The following is an 11,093-nucleotide window of genomic DNA, read 5'->3' on the forward strand; positions in this document are numbered from 1 at the left end:
CAGCGAAACGCACGGACGTTTCCAGATGCGCCGAACCTGTGCACGAGCTCATGGACACTGTGTTCGCGAGTGTCTGCGCCCCCCCTCCCCCCCGTGAGCGCGAGCTCAGAACATTGGAGGGTTAAACTGGGGAAAGAGGTTCCGAACCTCCACTGCGGTCCAATGGAATCACGGGCTATTTTTAGCTCGGGAGGAGCGCGCAGAAAACCCAGCCCTTGTCTGGCAACCAATATAACCGCATATCCCCCCCCCTCCCGCCTCCCATCTCCCCGATGGTGGGATGAAAATTCGAATGTATGGTAGATTCGCACTAGTTACCCCCCCCCCCCCCCCCCACCTTCCCTCCGATTGCCCCCCTCCGCCCGCCGCCCCGCCCCCTCCCCTCCAGCTGAATTAATTTGATACTATTTTTGAGAGTCAGTGTTTCTAAGGGATACCTAATGACGCAATGACGTCAATGCGGGTCAATGGCACACTGGCGGAGCTCGCGCTGGACAGCGACACACACAGGAGCGGCTTTCAGAACCGAGCGCCTCGTCGAATTTCCACGATAATTCCTGAACCTCTGACACCCCCACCCCCCCACCCCAAAGAAAAAAAACTCTCCCTTTCTGCCTCGGCTTAAATTTAACACCCAAAACTTAAATGCGGGGGGAAATGGACGCATTTTAAGCGGAACAACATGACCCCCCGCATCCATCCCGATTACGGCAACTTGCCTCCTTTGAATCTGAAGGCTCTGGGAGTCCCCAAGACGCGCGAAAGAGCGCGAAACACTGTCCACGCATACATTGTAGTCCCCACTGCACCTGGACGTGCCACTTATGACACGGTGTCGGAAAAGCCAGGCACCCACGGCGAGGTGCGCTCTACACGTCTCAAGTGAGCGCTGGATGGGCGAGGGTGGCTTGTTTTATCAGCTGGATCCCGAGTGTCTCACCCACGGAGCGCTCTTCTCCTTCCCGCTTCCAAACCGGCAGCGCAAAATATTTATCGTGAGACAGAGAAGCGCGAGGAGCTACAGTGCGTGACCCCCCTGTCTTCGCCCTGACGCAGGAGGATTAGTCTGTCCCTCTTTCTGCTCCTCTCTCTCGTGGTCCCTGAAAAAAAAAAGAAAAAAGAAAAGAAAAAAAAAAACACGTCTTGATTTAAGACAGAAATGTGTCGTTGCACGAGAAAACTGAGGGACAAGTGAAACACTTGACAAGGTAGGTGATTTCTTTGCTGTGAGCGTGAATCGTGACTGGATGTTGGGAAAGTTTCATTTGCGGTTCTCGCCGCACACAGGTATCTCTCTCTGCACCGAGTTTTTTTTTTTTTTTCTTCTTTTTTTTTTACTGCCTTATTAAAGGTAAGGCATCCTCCGTGCATGATATTGGGGAACACTCACTTCTTCGCTGTTCTTTTTTTGCTGTATCGCGTGCATCGTCCTCGGTCCTCCGGTTGCACGGAGCGTGGTCACGCGTGAACTATTAATACACAGGAAAACTGGGGGGGGGGGGAATCTGAAGCATGTTTCACTTCTGAATCGAAAAGTGCCTTTTAACATGGGATGTCTGTGCGATCGCGAGTGCTCCCCATGCGTCCTGCCTGTCCTGCGTTCGTCCAGTGTGGACGCGCCGTGCACGTGCCGAACATGGCCATTCTTTATTTTATAAACAATGCGTGCAGTTTTGGGAGGATCGAGTGTGCAAAGGGCTCGAGACCGCGCTGGCTGCGGCGCTGCGTGGGTGTTTTCACGTGTCGGGGTTCCTCTCCTCTGCTCGCCAGTCTGTTGGGCTGCATAGTAACAGGCGCTGCACTCGGACCCAGGGAGGCAGGAGGCTGGTGTCGTTAGGGTGGATGTCTCCAGGCGAAGTTCCCTGGGAAAGCAGCACATGCGAACATGCAGTGTCGGGGGGGGCAAAAAAAAAAGTTTTATGCGCAAACGCACGACGCGCAGGGTGTCCGGCAAAGCTGCGTAGAGCCCGTGACACGGTTCTTGTACGCTTTTCGGTGCCAGTGCATTGGACCATAATGTCCCGCATCGTTTCGCACGTCTTCGCACTGTCTTTCCTGCACGAGAGACCCATGAAAACACGACACTCTGCCGGATGGTTGAGGCTACCCCTCTTTACGGAGGAGAAGACGACTACCGGCCAGATCTGCTGGGAATGTTGGTCCGCTGTCTCCGTCACTGGCACTTTTTCTGCCAGTAATACTGATCAGAAGCACCGTGGTCTTTCACCAGCGTTAATTCCCAGTGGCAACATCTAACAGTCCTCATGCGTTCTTATGTTCATAAACTGTAACGTGAGCAACACGGCTCCGATCTCGTGTGTTCAGGACCAGGGAGAGCGACACGGTTGGCGCCTCTGCCACGAGCGACGGACGGACTGACGGACGGAGGGACGGACACTTCAGTCTTCAGTGTGAGGAGTTGATGTGAGAAGCAGGCGGTTTCCGCCTTGTCCGATTTTAGCTGTTTCAATATGTTCATCGGACTGGCAGATTAGGGCAACGACCTGTTGATCGCCACCACACGTGTTCCGCGACCGTCTGAACTTCTAACGCGTTCAGTTCGTGAGTCCGTCGTGGAACATCTGTGTTTATCTATGCGTTCGAGGCATACTTCCCTCTCAGACAAAAGCCCCACACCTCGAAATTCTCACCAACCTCATGTGCAAGTGTCAGCTGGGCTGCCGTGTTTAGCGTTGGGTCTGTGTGGGGACACTCAACCATGAACATCTGGGCGCATTAAACGTCAATCAAGCGATTCTTCATGTAAATACTGCTATATTATGATTATGACATATTATGATTTCACAGGAAAGAAGAGGAAGCGGTCGGTCGAGCTGGGGCATACCCCTCATCACAGAAAGAAGGAGGCCCTTTACACCCCCCAGCAACACCACCTCTCTCCCATATCTCAGATTTGATTTTCTGCACCAAAAACTGACCAAGAAGTCCAGCAAACTCACGTTTACAATAAAACAATTCATCAGCGAACACAGCTCCCAGTCCCATAAAGATGGCACCTGGCCTTCAGACCACTGCTTCTGCAGACTACGGTTCCACAAGGACCCACAAGCGTTTGAAATGCTGAGATTTCTACATTATTTGCATTCAAACAGGCGACAGGGTGTAAGTCCATTCACTGTATGGCTGTGTTCCAGCAACCACATCATAAATACACCTCTTATAGAGTATTTCTATTTCATACCACCACGTTTCACAAGCAAAAAGGTAATAGCGATTTTATATGAGTATAAATAGATTCCAACATGTTGTACTTTAAATGAATACTTTCGGGCTTCGTTCTCCGTCATCCGTCCGTGCTGCCGTGTGTCTCTCAGCAGACCACGCCCCAGAACACACTCCACTTCGTGACCAATGGAACCATAAGGGGGGAAATTCAGTGTTTTTTTGCTGTTGTCTCCAGCAGTTTTCTGCACAGAGTCACGGCGGCTTTCGCGTGACTCCTTTATTTAAAAATATTTTCAGCCGCGTATATTGCATATCGGCGTGCCCTAGTAAACACGGTAAATACCATGGTAAATGTAGTAAATATGTCCGGGCCCGTGCTCGCGTGTGTTTCTGTGATTAATATAATTTATGAATCGTCTTTTCTGCCACTGAGCATTTTCATGGTTTGGTGGTTCTTTTTCGAAACGCCATGCATCGAGTTTTACACTGCACGCAACGGTGAGAGATGGAGGGGGGAAAAAAAAAAAACAATTAGTGGGTTTAGACATCCCCATTCCTTCGTTGTTTTTCCTGCACATGGCTTCGTTCTGAATGGGAGACACTGGCTCTTTAAAAATAATGCTCCGGCTGACATTTTCATTAATCCGAGAGAAAGCTCCATTGAAACTCTCAGAAGCCGAGGCTCCGGGGGATTCGCGGGGCTTCTAAATTTGAGTTTGGCGACACGTTGTGGTCAAGCGGTGAATTGCGGCGGCGCCAGCAGCAGCAGCAGCAGCAGCAGTACCACCACCACCACCATTCTCACACACTCGCACTCTCATTGATATTTGTTACCCTTCGTATGACTGAAAGATTCGCTACTGCAGCAAAGAGAGGGCGAGAGCGCAAGGAAGGCTGAGGGAAAGAGTTAATGCCAACACTGCCCCATTATGGGAGGTGGAAGCTGTTAATACTTGGATCACGTTTAATTTGCGTGTGTTTCGTGGGGAGAGTGTAGGTAGGGGGCGTATGGGAGTACCGAGCAAAAACAGGGGGAAGCACCGATGTTAGTGTTAAACCTGAAGTCGAAACATGTCTCTTTGTATTTGCACAGCCCTCGCCTTGGATTCCAGGTCAGAACAAGGAAGGGTCACCCCTGTATTTGGGAGGGAAGCCGCCGCGTACGTGACTGAGAAAGAGTGCGTCGCAGGCGTCGTTTGTAGAGCCTCACATGTGTATGAAGAAGGCAGAGATTTCGGCGCCAGCAGAAGAATGTGAACGTTGTGTTTACGTGCACAAACGTGAGAGGTGCTGTAACACGGCACTTTTATTTCACCTTCTTTCCCTGACGAGTTGCGCCCCCCCGCTCCCTCCTTCAGCCCGGAGGGTCAGGAGCTGCTCAGCGTGTGTTTGCCACTGAGGTGAAGCCTGCATCCCTGGGCGTGTAGAATATCCGTGTGTGCGCGTTTAAAATAGCATCAAGCGACTGCGACGGGCGCTGCCCCCCCGCCCCCCCCCCACCCCTTTTTCTGGGAATTTTCTATTCGAAGATCGCGGTTCTCTCCCGAGCGCAGAGAAGTCGTGCTTATTAAATAAAGTGCTGTGGTCACACTGCTCGTGACTGGCCACGGAGCCGTGGAGAATGCAGACACTTGCTGGACTCCGGCGCTCAGCTTGATGGAGCAGAAATGAAGGACGAAGGACGTGATTCTGTCAGTCGTCCTTCCTGTATTTTGTCTGCTTTAGGCTTTTTGACACTCAACTTCAGATGGTGAACACACACGGGCGCGCGCGCGCACCGAGCCCATTTTCTACGTGCGCATCCGTGCTTTATTATACACGTGAAGACGTTTGTGTGCAGATGTGCATCTCCGTTCTGCGCGCTGCAGCGTGCGCGGCTCGCTCGCGCCGAGCCGATTCCGTGGGCGCGCGAGTCTGGCGCGTGGGCACGGGCGGCAGCGGTGGCGGGGGCCGGTGCGCGCCGAGCCCGCGCGGCGTTATTGTCACTCAGGGAAACGAGGATGTTTGTCCGACAAACAAAACGGGGGACGACAAACCGAGCTTTATCACTGCCTGGAAAAAAAAAAAAAAAAACTGTAAGGCCCGGGGTGGGGGGGGGGGCGGGAGAGTGCGCGCGCTTCTCGCGGTCCCGACATGGCGCCGTGAGGTGTGCAAAGTGTGGAATGCACAAACTGCGAAAACAAGAGGATCACGCCACACGTTTCCACACCCCGTTTTACCCCGTTTTACCCCGCGCGCCCCGTTCTGCCCCATCTAGCCCTCTAGTTTCACCTGCGATGTTTCGGAGGCAAATTTCTGAAGAGACGGTGAATCCGGCGGCGGGGCTTTAATCAGCAGCTACAGGCTGTAAAGTGGAGAATCTGGACGTGACGTCAATGCCTAGTAACTGACGCAGCCCTCCAAAAAAAACACTTTTTCCCTCGGCAGTGAGCTTTAATTATTACATTTCACCCGGTGTACCGCAGGGTGAGACACTACACTAAGCACAGCGCATTAAGGTATAAAATCCACACCTTTACATTTCACCCAACGTGTTTTACACTGCATAAACCCGACGCGTGCGCGCGCACACACAAACACACACATATTTTATATATACATACATATACTTACATATATATATATATATATATATATATATACATATATTTGTGTGTGTGTTACAAGAAACAACGTATCGTTTCTCCGTGTGTTTCCCCGCCGAAAGCAAAGGGGACGTTTGGTACAATTTATTGCTGGTAGGAGGAGAGAAGGGAGCAGGGAGAGAAGCAGGATGAAGGGAAAGGAGCAGGAAAGTGAAGAAGTGTGTTTCCCTAAACAAAACTGGAGGGAGAAACAGAAGCTGTTCGCTCTGGAGAGAAAAAAAATCACTGCAATGATGCAACGGAGGCAGGTCGGCGCAGAGCTGGAAAAGCAAAATGAATGTACATCTCATGCTCTTCACGTAACGTTCCTGCGAGATGCCTTTGTGTGTGTGTGTGTGTGTGTGTGTGTGTTTTTTTCTCTCCTTACTGCGTACTAAAAATAGCATCAGGGTTTGATCGTGGTCCATAAATAGACAGAGGGTATCACTTGTATAAAAAGGAGCGCGATTCTGAGAAAACTTGGACATTCCTCGGAGCCCAGGAATGAAAGGAGGACAGTACTTTTTTTTTTTCTACACTTAATTGTAACATCTCCCTTCTCTGTGTGCAGTACGCGTGCGACAAGATGAAACTAAAACGTACGTTTTGTGTGTTTTCCCCCGTTGCAGCGAGGGTTCCCCGTACTGGTAAGTGATCCGTGCACGTGCCGTGCCCGTGCTCGCGCCGATCCCGTTTTTTGCGTTTGTTTGTTTTTTTTTTTTTTTTTTCTCCCAGTGTGTGTGTGTGTGTGTGTGTGTGTGTGTGTGTTTAAACGTTCTGCATGTTCTCCTGCATGTGTTGGGCTCGGCTCCTGCTTGTCCGTATGCTGCATATGCTGCTACAATGTCCTGTCACCATTAAAGTCGTGTGTGCACCCCCACTTTGAAAAAGGATCCGCATGTGTGTGTTCAATTCGGACTCATCGTTTTAATGCCCATTGTTTTAAGAAAAGCAGCTTTTCTTTGCAGATGGGGAATCTCCCTGATGTTTAACATTCAAATTCATCGCGACTGCGAACTCCTTTGTCCGTGGGCGCTGTTGAGTCTCTTTTTTTTTTTGTTTTTTTTTTTTTTTCCCCGTGTTTTTCCTTCTTGCGAGAATCTCGAGCTCGCGCGCGTGGAATTCCCCCTCGGATGAAGGAGTGAGAATCGAGGATTCGACTTGTTCGCCCTCCGAAAATAATGTCGACACAGAGAGCGACTGCGGTGGAGGAAAAGAAAAGAAAAGGAAAGGAAAGGAAAGGAAAGAAAAGGGAAAGACGCGAAGGAGGAGGACGGAGAGGAGAGGCGAGGCGAGGCGAGGCGAGCGGAGCAGGACAGGCGCTCTGCGGACCGGCGGGGAAACCCGGGCGCTATCCAGCCGACGTGGTGCTGAAAATAGATGGAACCGAGGCAGGGGGGTGGGGGTGTTCCGCGGTCCGCGTTCCCGCAACTGGATCTCCGTGCATTAGGAAAGCACCACATTTACGCGCAAAAAAAAAAGAAAAATGGGAAAAAAAAAGAAAACTAAAAAAAGGCCCTGCTGCTCCAATGAGACGTGAAAAGGGGAGCCGGAGCCGTCCGGCAGAGGAGACCTTAGGACCCCCCCACCCCCCCCCCCAACCCCAATAACAGTAAAGGAAAGGGGGCTCGTAGACACACGGCGTCCCAGCCGAGCAGCGTTCCCGCCCGCGTCGTTTGAACCCTTTACCTGATGATGTGAACGCGCACACGAGGAGGCTATAGGCGGCTCGAGTCCGATCGCTCTTCCGCCCACGTCACCCGCGTCCTTTCTCTACGATTTTACCAACTGATTGATTCGTTTTTCTTCGCGTGCCCCAGTTCCTTTCGTGTCGTGGCCATAATCACTTCGGCTAAGTCCACCAGACACACACACACGCACACGCACACACACTGGTGGAGGGAGTGCAGTGGTGATGACCTGCTCATCTTTCATTTAGGGATGTAGTGACTACTGTTTTCTGCATGAGATGAGGATGACCATGGAACCGAACCTGCTTTACGGCTAAAGTTTAATATTTAAACTCAGGGGACGATGCACATGGATGACTACGTGTTCGGGAGGGGGGGTGGGCACTTAGGGGACATCGTGGGCTTCGTGACTGGATCAGAACTGGTGTATTGCGTTGTATTTCTGGTGAATACTTTGATAGTAAGTTTAAAAAAAGCTGAGATATGTGCAGTCGTGACACAGAGAGCACCGCGAAAACCGCCTGTTCACGCCGAGAAATTCTGTCATTTGAAATGGCGATCCGATCAGTAGCGATGGGCGATCCGAGGGGTGGGGGGGGAGTGGAGCCTTATCGTGGATGTTTATCTTTCCAAAGCCAAGTGGGACTCGACATCATCGCAAACTGGCTCTCACACACGACAGACCCCTCCGCAGCCTGTAGTGCGGACCCCACGTTGGTTCGTGACCCCCACACACATCAGGCATCTTCTGCAGCCTCTTCCTCCACATGCGCTCGTCTGGAGCTCCGTGCGCCGAGCTGGTGCTGCCGGTGCTGCCGGTGCTGCTGGTAGCGCGGGGCAAAATGGGGAAATACTCACTGCATGTGTGCGTCTGCGTTTGGAGAGGACTGGCGCTCTCCAGCGCCCCGCGCCGCGCCGCGCCGCGCTCATTTCGCTCCCAGTTAATACGTGTGTTTTGAGCGGCAGAAAAGGAAGGAAAACAAAACACATCTGACTTGATCTGTCACAAAGCGCTCCGCAATCCAGACAGGGACCGGTGTGCCGATGAATGATGCCGTGCTGGCAGTGTAATTTTGGTGGAAAGAGCGCGGACCGTGGAGTCGTGACTGCCGGAGTGAGTAATGCGCGTTGGCTGCGTCAGGAGAGGCAGTCACTGCGCTCCGGAGACTCGGGGGGAGAATCGTGACTGACTCGAGACGTCCGTAAATGAAAAGACCACCCGATCCAATCCGCACCAGGGTGGTATCCGGGCTGGATTTTACACTCCTACTTCACCTCTTCCATCCTTGTGCTTTTTTGACCCCCCCCCCCTCCTCCTCCCGTCTCCACTTGCACCAAGTTGTACAATGTGGGGGGGTGGGGGTGCGGGGTGTGTGGGGGGGTCAGCTGAAGTGATGGAGAGAGGTTGGTTTGGATTCAAACGAATGGAGAGAGAGAGGGGCTGGGGTGGGGGGAGGAGGGGGTCCAAATATAGATCGTGATCCTGTCTCTCAGCACAATAACATACATGTTGAAGAGAGGGGAGCGCCGGCATGTTGCCGCTCATGTTTTCATACAAACTCTCGGCCACTAATGGGAAAGATGGAACAATAAGGCGCAGATCACAATGGTAAGTGCAGCTCAACTTTTTCATGTCTTGTCTTTCATTTTTCCCCCCCTCCCTGACGCCCTTTGCAGAATTCTCGAGGAAATGCTTGTTACATTGTGATGGACTGGAAGTCAGCATGTGACGTGTTGGATTATATGATTGGAAAGTTTTAAAAGGGGAACGATAGAGTTTCACAGTGATGATGATGATGATGATGATAATAATAATAATAATAATAATGAGTGACCGTCTTATTTATTTTTATTATTGCTATTACTATTGCTGTGTTCACTGTTGTTCTTATTATGTTAATGAGTCACGTTGTGGTTGTGATACGATGATCTCCCCTTTTATACCCCCTTTTAAAATGTTGTTCTTATGACTCCACTGTGTTCCGAGCTCTGAAAAGCGTTCAGACACCCGGTGTCCCTCTGTGAACTCTTCGTGCTTGGTACTGTTTTGTGGTTAGTTGTAGGTGTTTTGCTGTATGGTTAAGGACACGGCCAGACCCCCTCAGCCAGTGCGGGGGGCGCGGGGGGCGCGGGGGGGTCTTCTTCTCACGATCCGGCCATGGAGGCATTTGGCAGACAGAATTCACGAGCATTGTTTTGGAAGGGGCTGCCATGGCGAGGCCATTGTTGATGTTATTGTTGCTCGGACAGTCATAGAAGCAGCTGTTGACATACGTCGGGTATATATTTGCACGGCGTTTTAACACCGCAAAGGTGGAAAATTAATCATGATAACCCACAAAAAAAAAGAAAAATAAGACCCACACAAACACACACCCCTGCACAAGCGCACTAAAGAGATCCATAAAAGCATTATCTAGTCACTTTGGCAAACTAGGATACGATTTAGTTTTCCCTTCTCTTTTTTCCCTTTTTTTCAAAAAGGGGGGTCCCTCTGTGAGCAGGCCGCCGATTGGTCGATGACGATTTTCTGCTCGCGCCAATAGGATCCGCCGCTGCTTCCTATTTATTACGTGCAGAACACAGGCTGCTCCCCCCCCTAACGCAGAAGCAGCGAACGGCAGAAGGGGCTGAGCTCTCCAGCAGGCTGCATCACGACCCACTCGGATTTCTACCCCGATAACAACAAAAACAAGGCTGCTTTAGAACCAGAGATACTGAGCAACAACAGGAGAGATGAAATATGCTTGAGATTTACAGCATGCTGCCTTGGCACCACCCAGTAGAGCGAAAAGGATTTGAGGCAGGGGCGAGAGAGAGCTGTAGAGGGGGAATGAAACTAACAAGAAGGAAGAGAGATGTGTAAAAAATCAGAACCCTGGACAGCGGTAGCGCAGCTGACTGGGATTCGGATGTGGCCTTTTGGAGATGCCCAGGTCTCTCGTAGAGGCGCTGAGTTGGAGAGCGACTTGAGCGCAAAGGAGAGGAGAGCGGGAGAGAGGAGGAAAGGAGAGGAGAGCAGGAGAGGAGGGGAGAGAAGGAGAGGAGAGAAGGAGAGGAGAGGGGCTTCACTGGACACACTGATGGCCGGGAGCACACGGGGGACCAGAGCCAAGGGATCTCTCTCTCTCTCTCTCTCTCTCTCTTTCTCTCTCTCTCTCTTTCTTTCTCTCTCTCTATTTTTCCATTTTTCATTTTTTTTTCTTTTCTGAAGCCCGCTGGATGTAGACTGTCATCTGTCCTTCGCGAATCTTTTTGCGGTCTGGGCTTGCTGTTAATAACTATGAAGCTGGGAAGCCCTTACCCCAAAAAGCATTCGCGGAGGGCGCATTCGCCGCATCCAAACCGCGCACCCGAGGACTCTCCGCTCGCTACCTGGATGATCTATTATTATGATTATTATTATTATTATTATTACATTTTGTTTGTTTATTGCTGTATTTAATACTGTGTAAATTATTGTCACTCTTATTATTATTACTATTATTATTATTATTATTATTACTTATAATTGCACGACATTTCCCAGATTGTAAATGTTACTAATTGTGCTCGAGGAGCTGCCCTGCCTTGCCCCATTCCCAGACACGAA

At 50.9% G+C, this 11,093-nt stretch overlaps 1 protein-coding gene across 1 annotated transcript in view; it reads left to right on the forward strand.

The window, feature by feature from the left end:
* Positions 1-10,652, forward strand: part of ttc17 (tetratricopeptide repeat domain 17) — a 34,580-nt gene extending 23,928 nt beyond the window's left edge. The window contains exon 26 of the mRNA XM_029252178.1: positions 10,622-10,652. The gene's annotated coding sequence lies outside the window, so the exon portion shown is untranslated. The remainder of the gene's footprint in view (positions 1-10,621) is intronic.
* Positions 10,653-11,093: the final 441 nt, after the last annotated feature.

This window comes from Scleropages formosus, chromosome 5 (assembly GCF_900964775.1).
Source record: "Scleropages formosus chromosome 5, fSclFor1.1, whole genome shotgun sequence".
NCBI lineage: Eukaryota > Metazoa > Chordata > Actinopteri > Osteoglossiformes > Osteoglossidae > Scleropages > Scleropages formosus.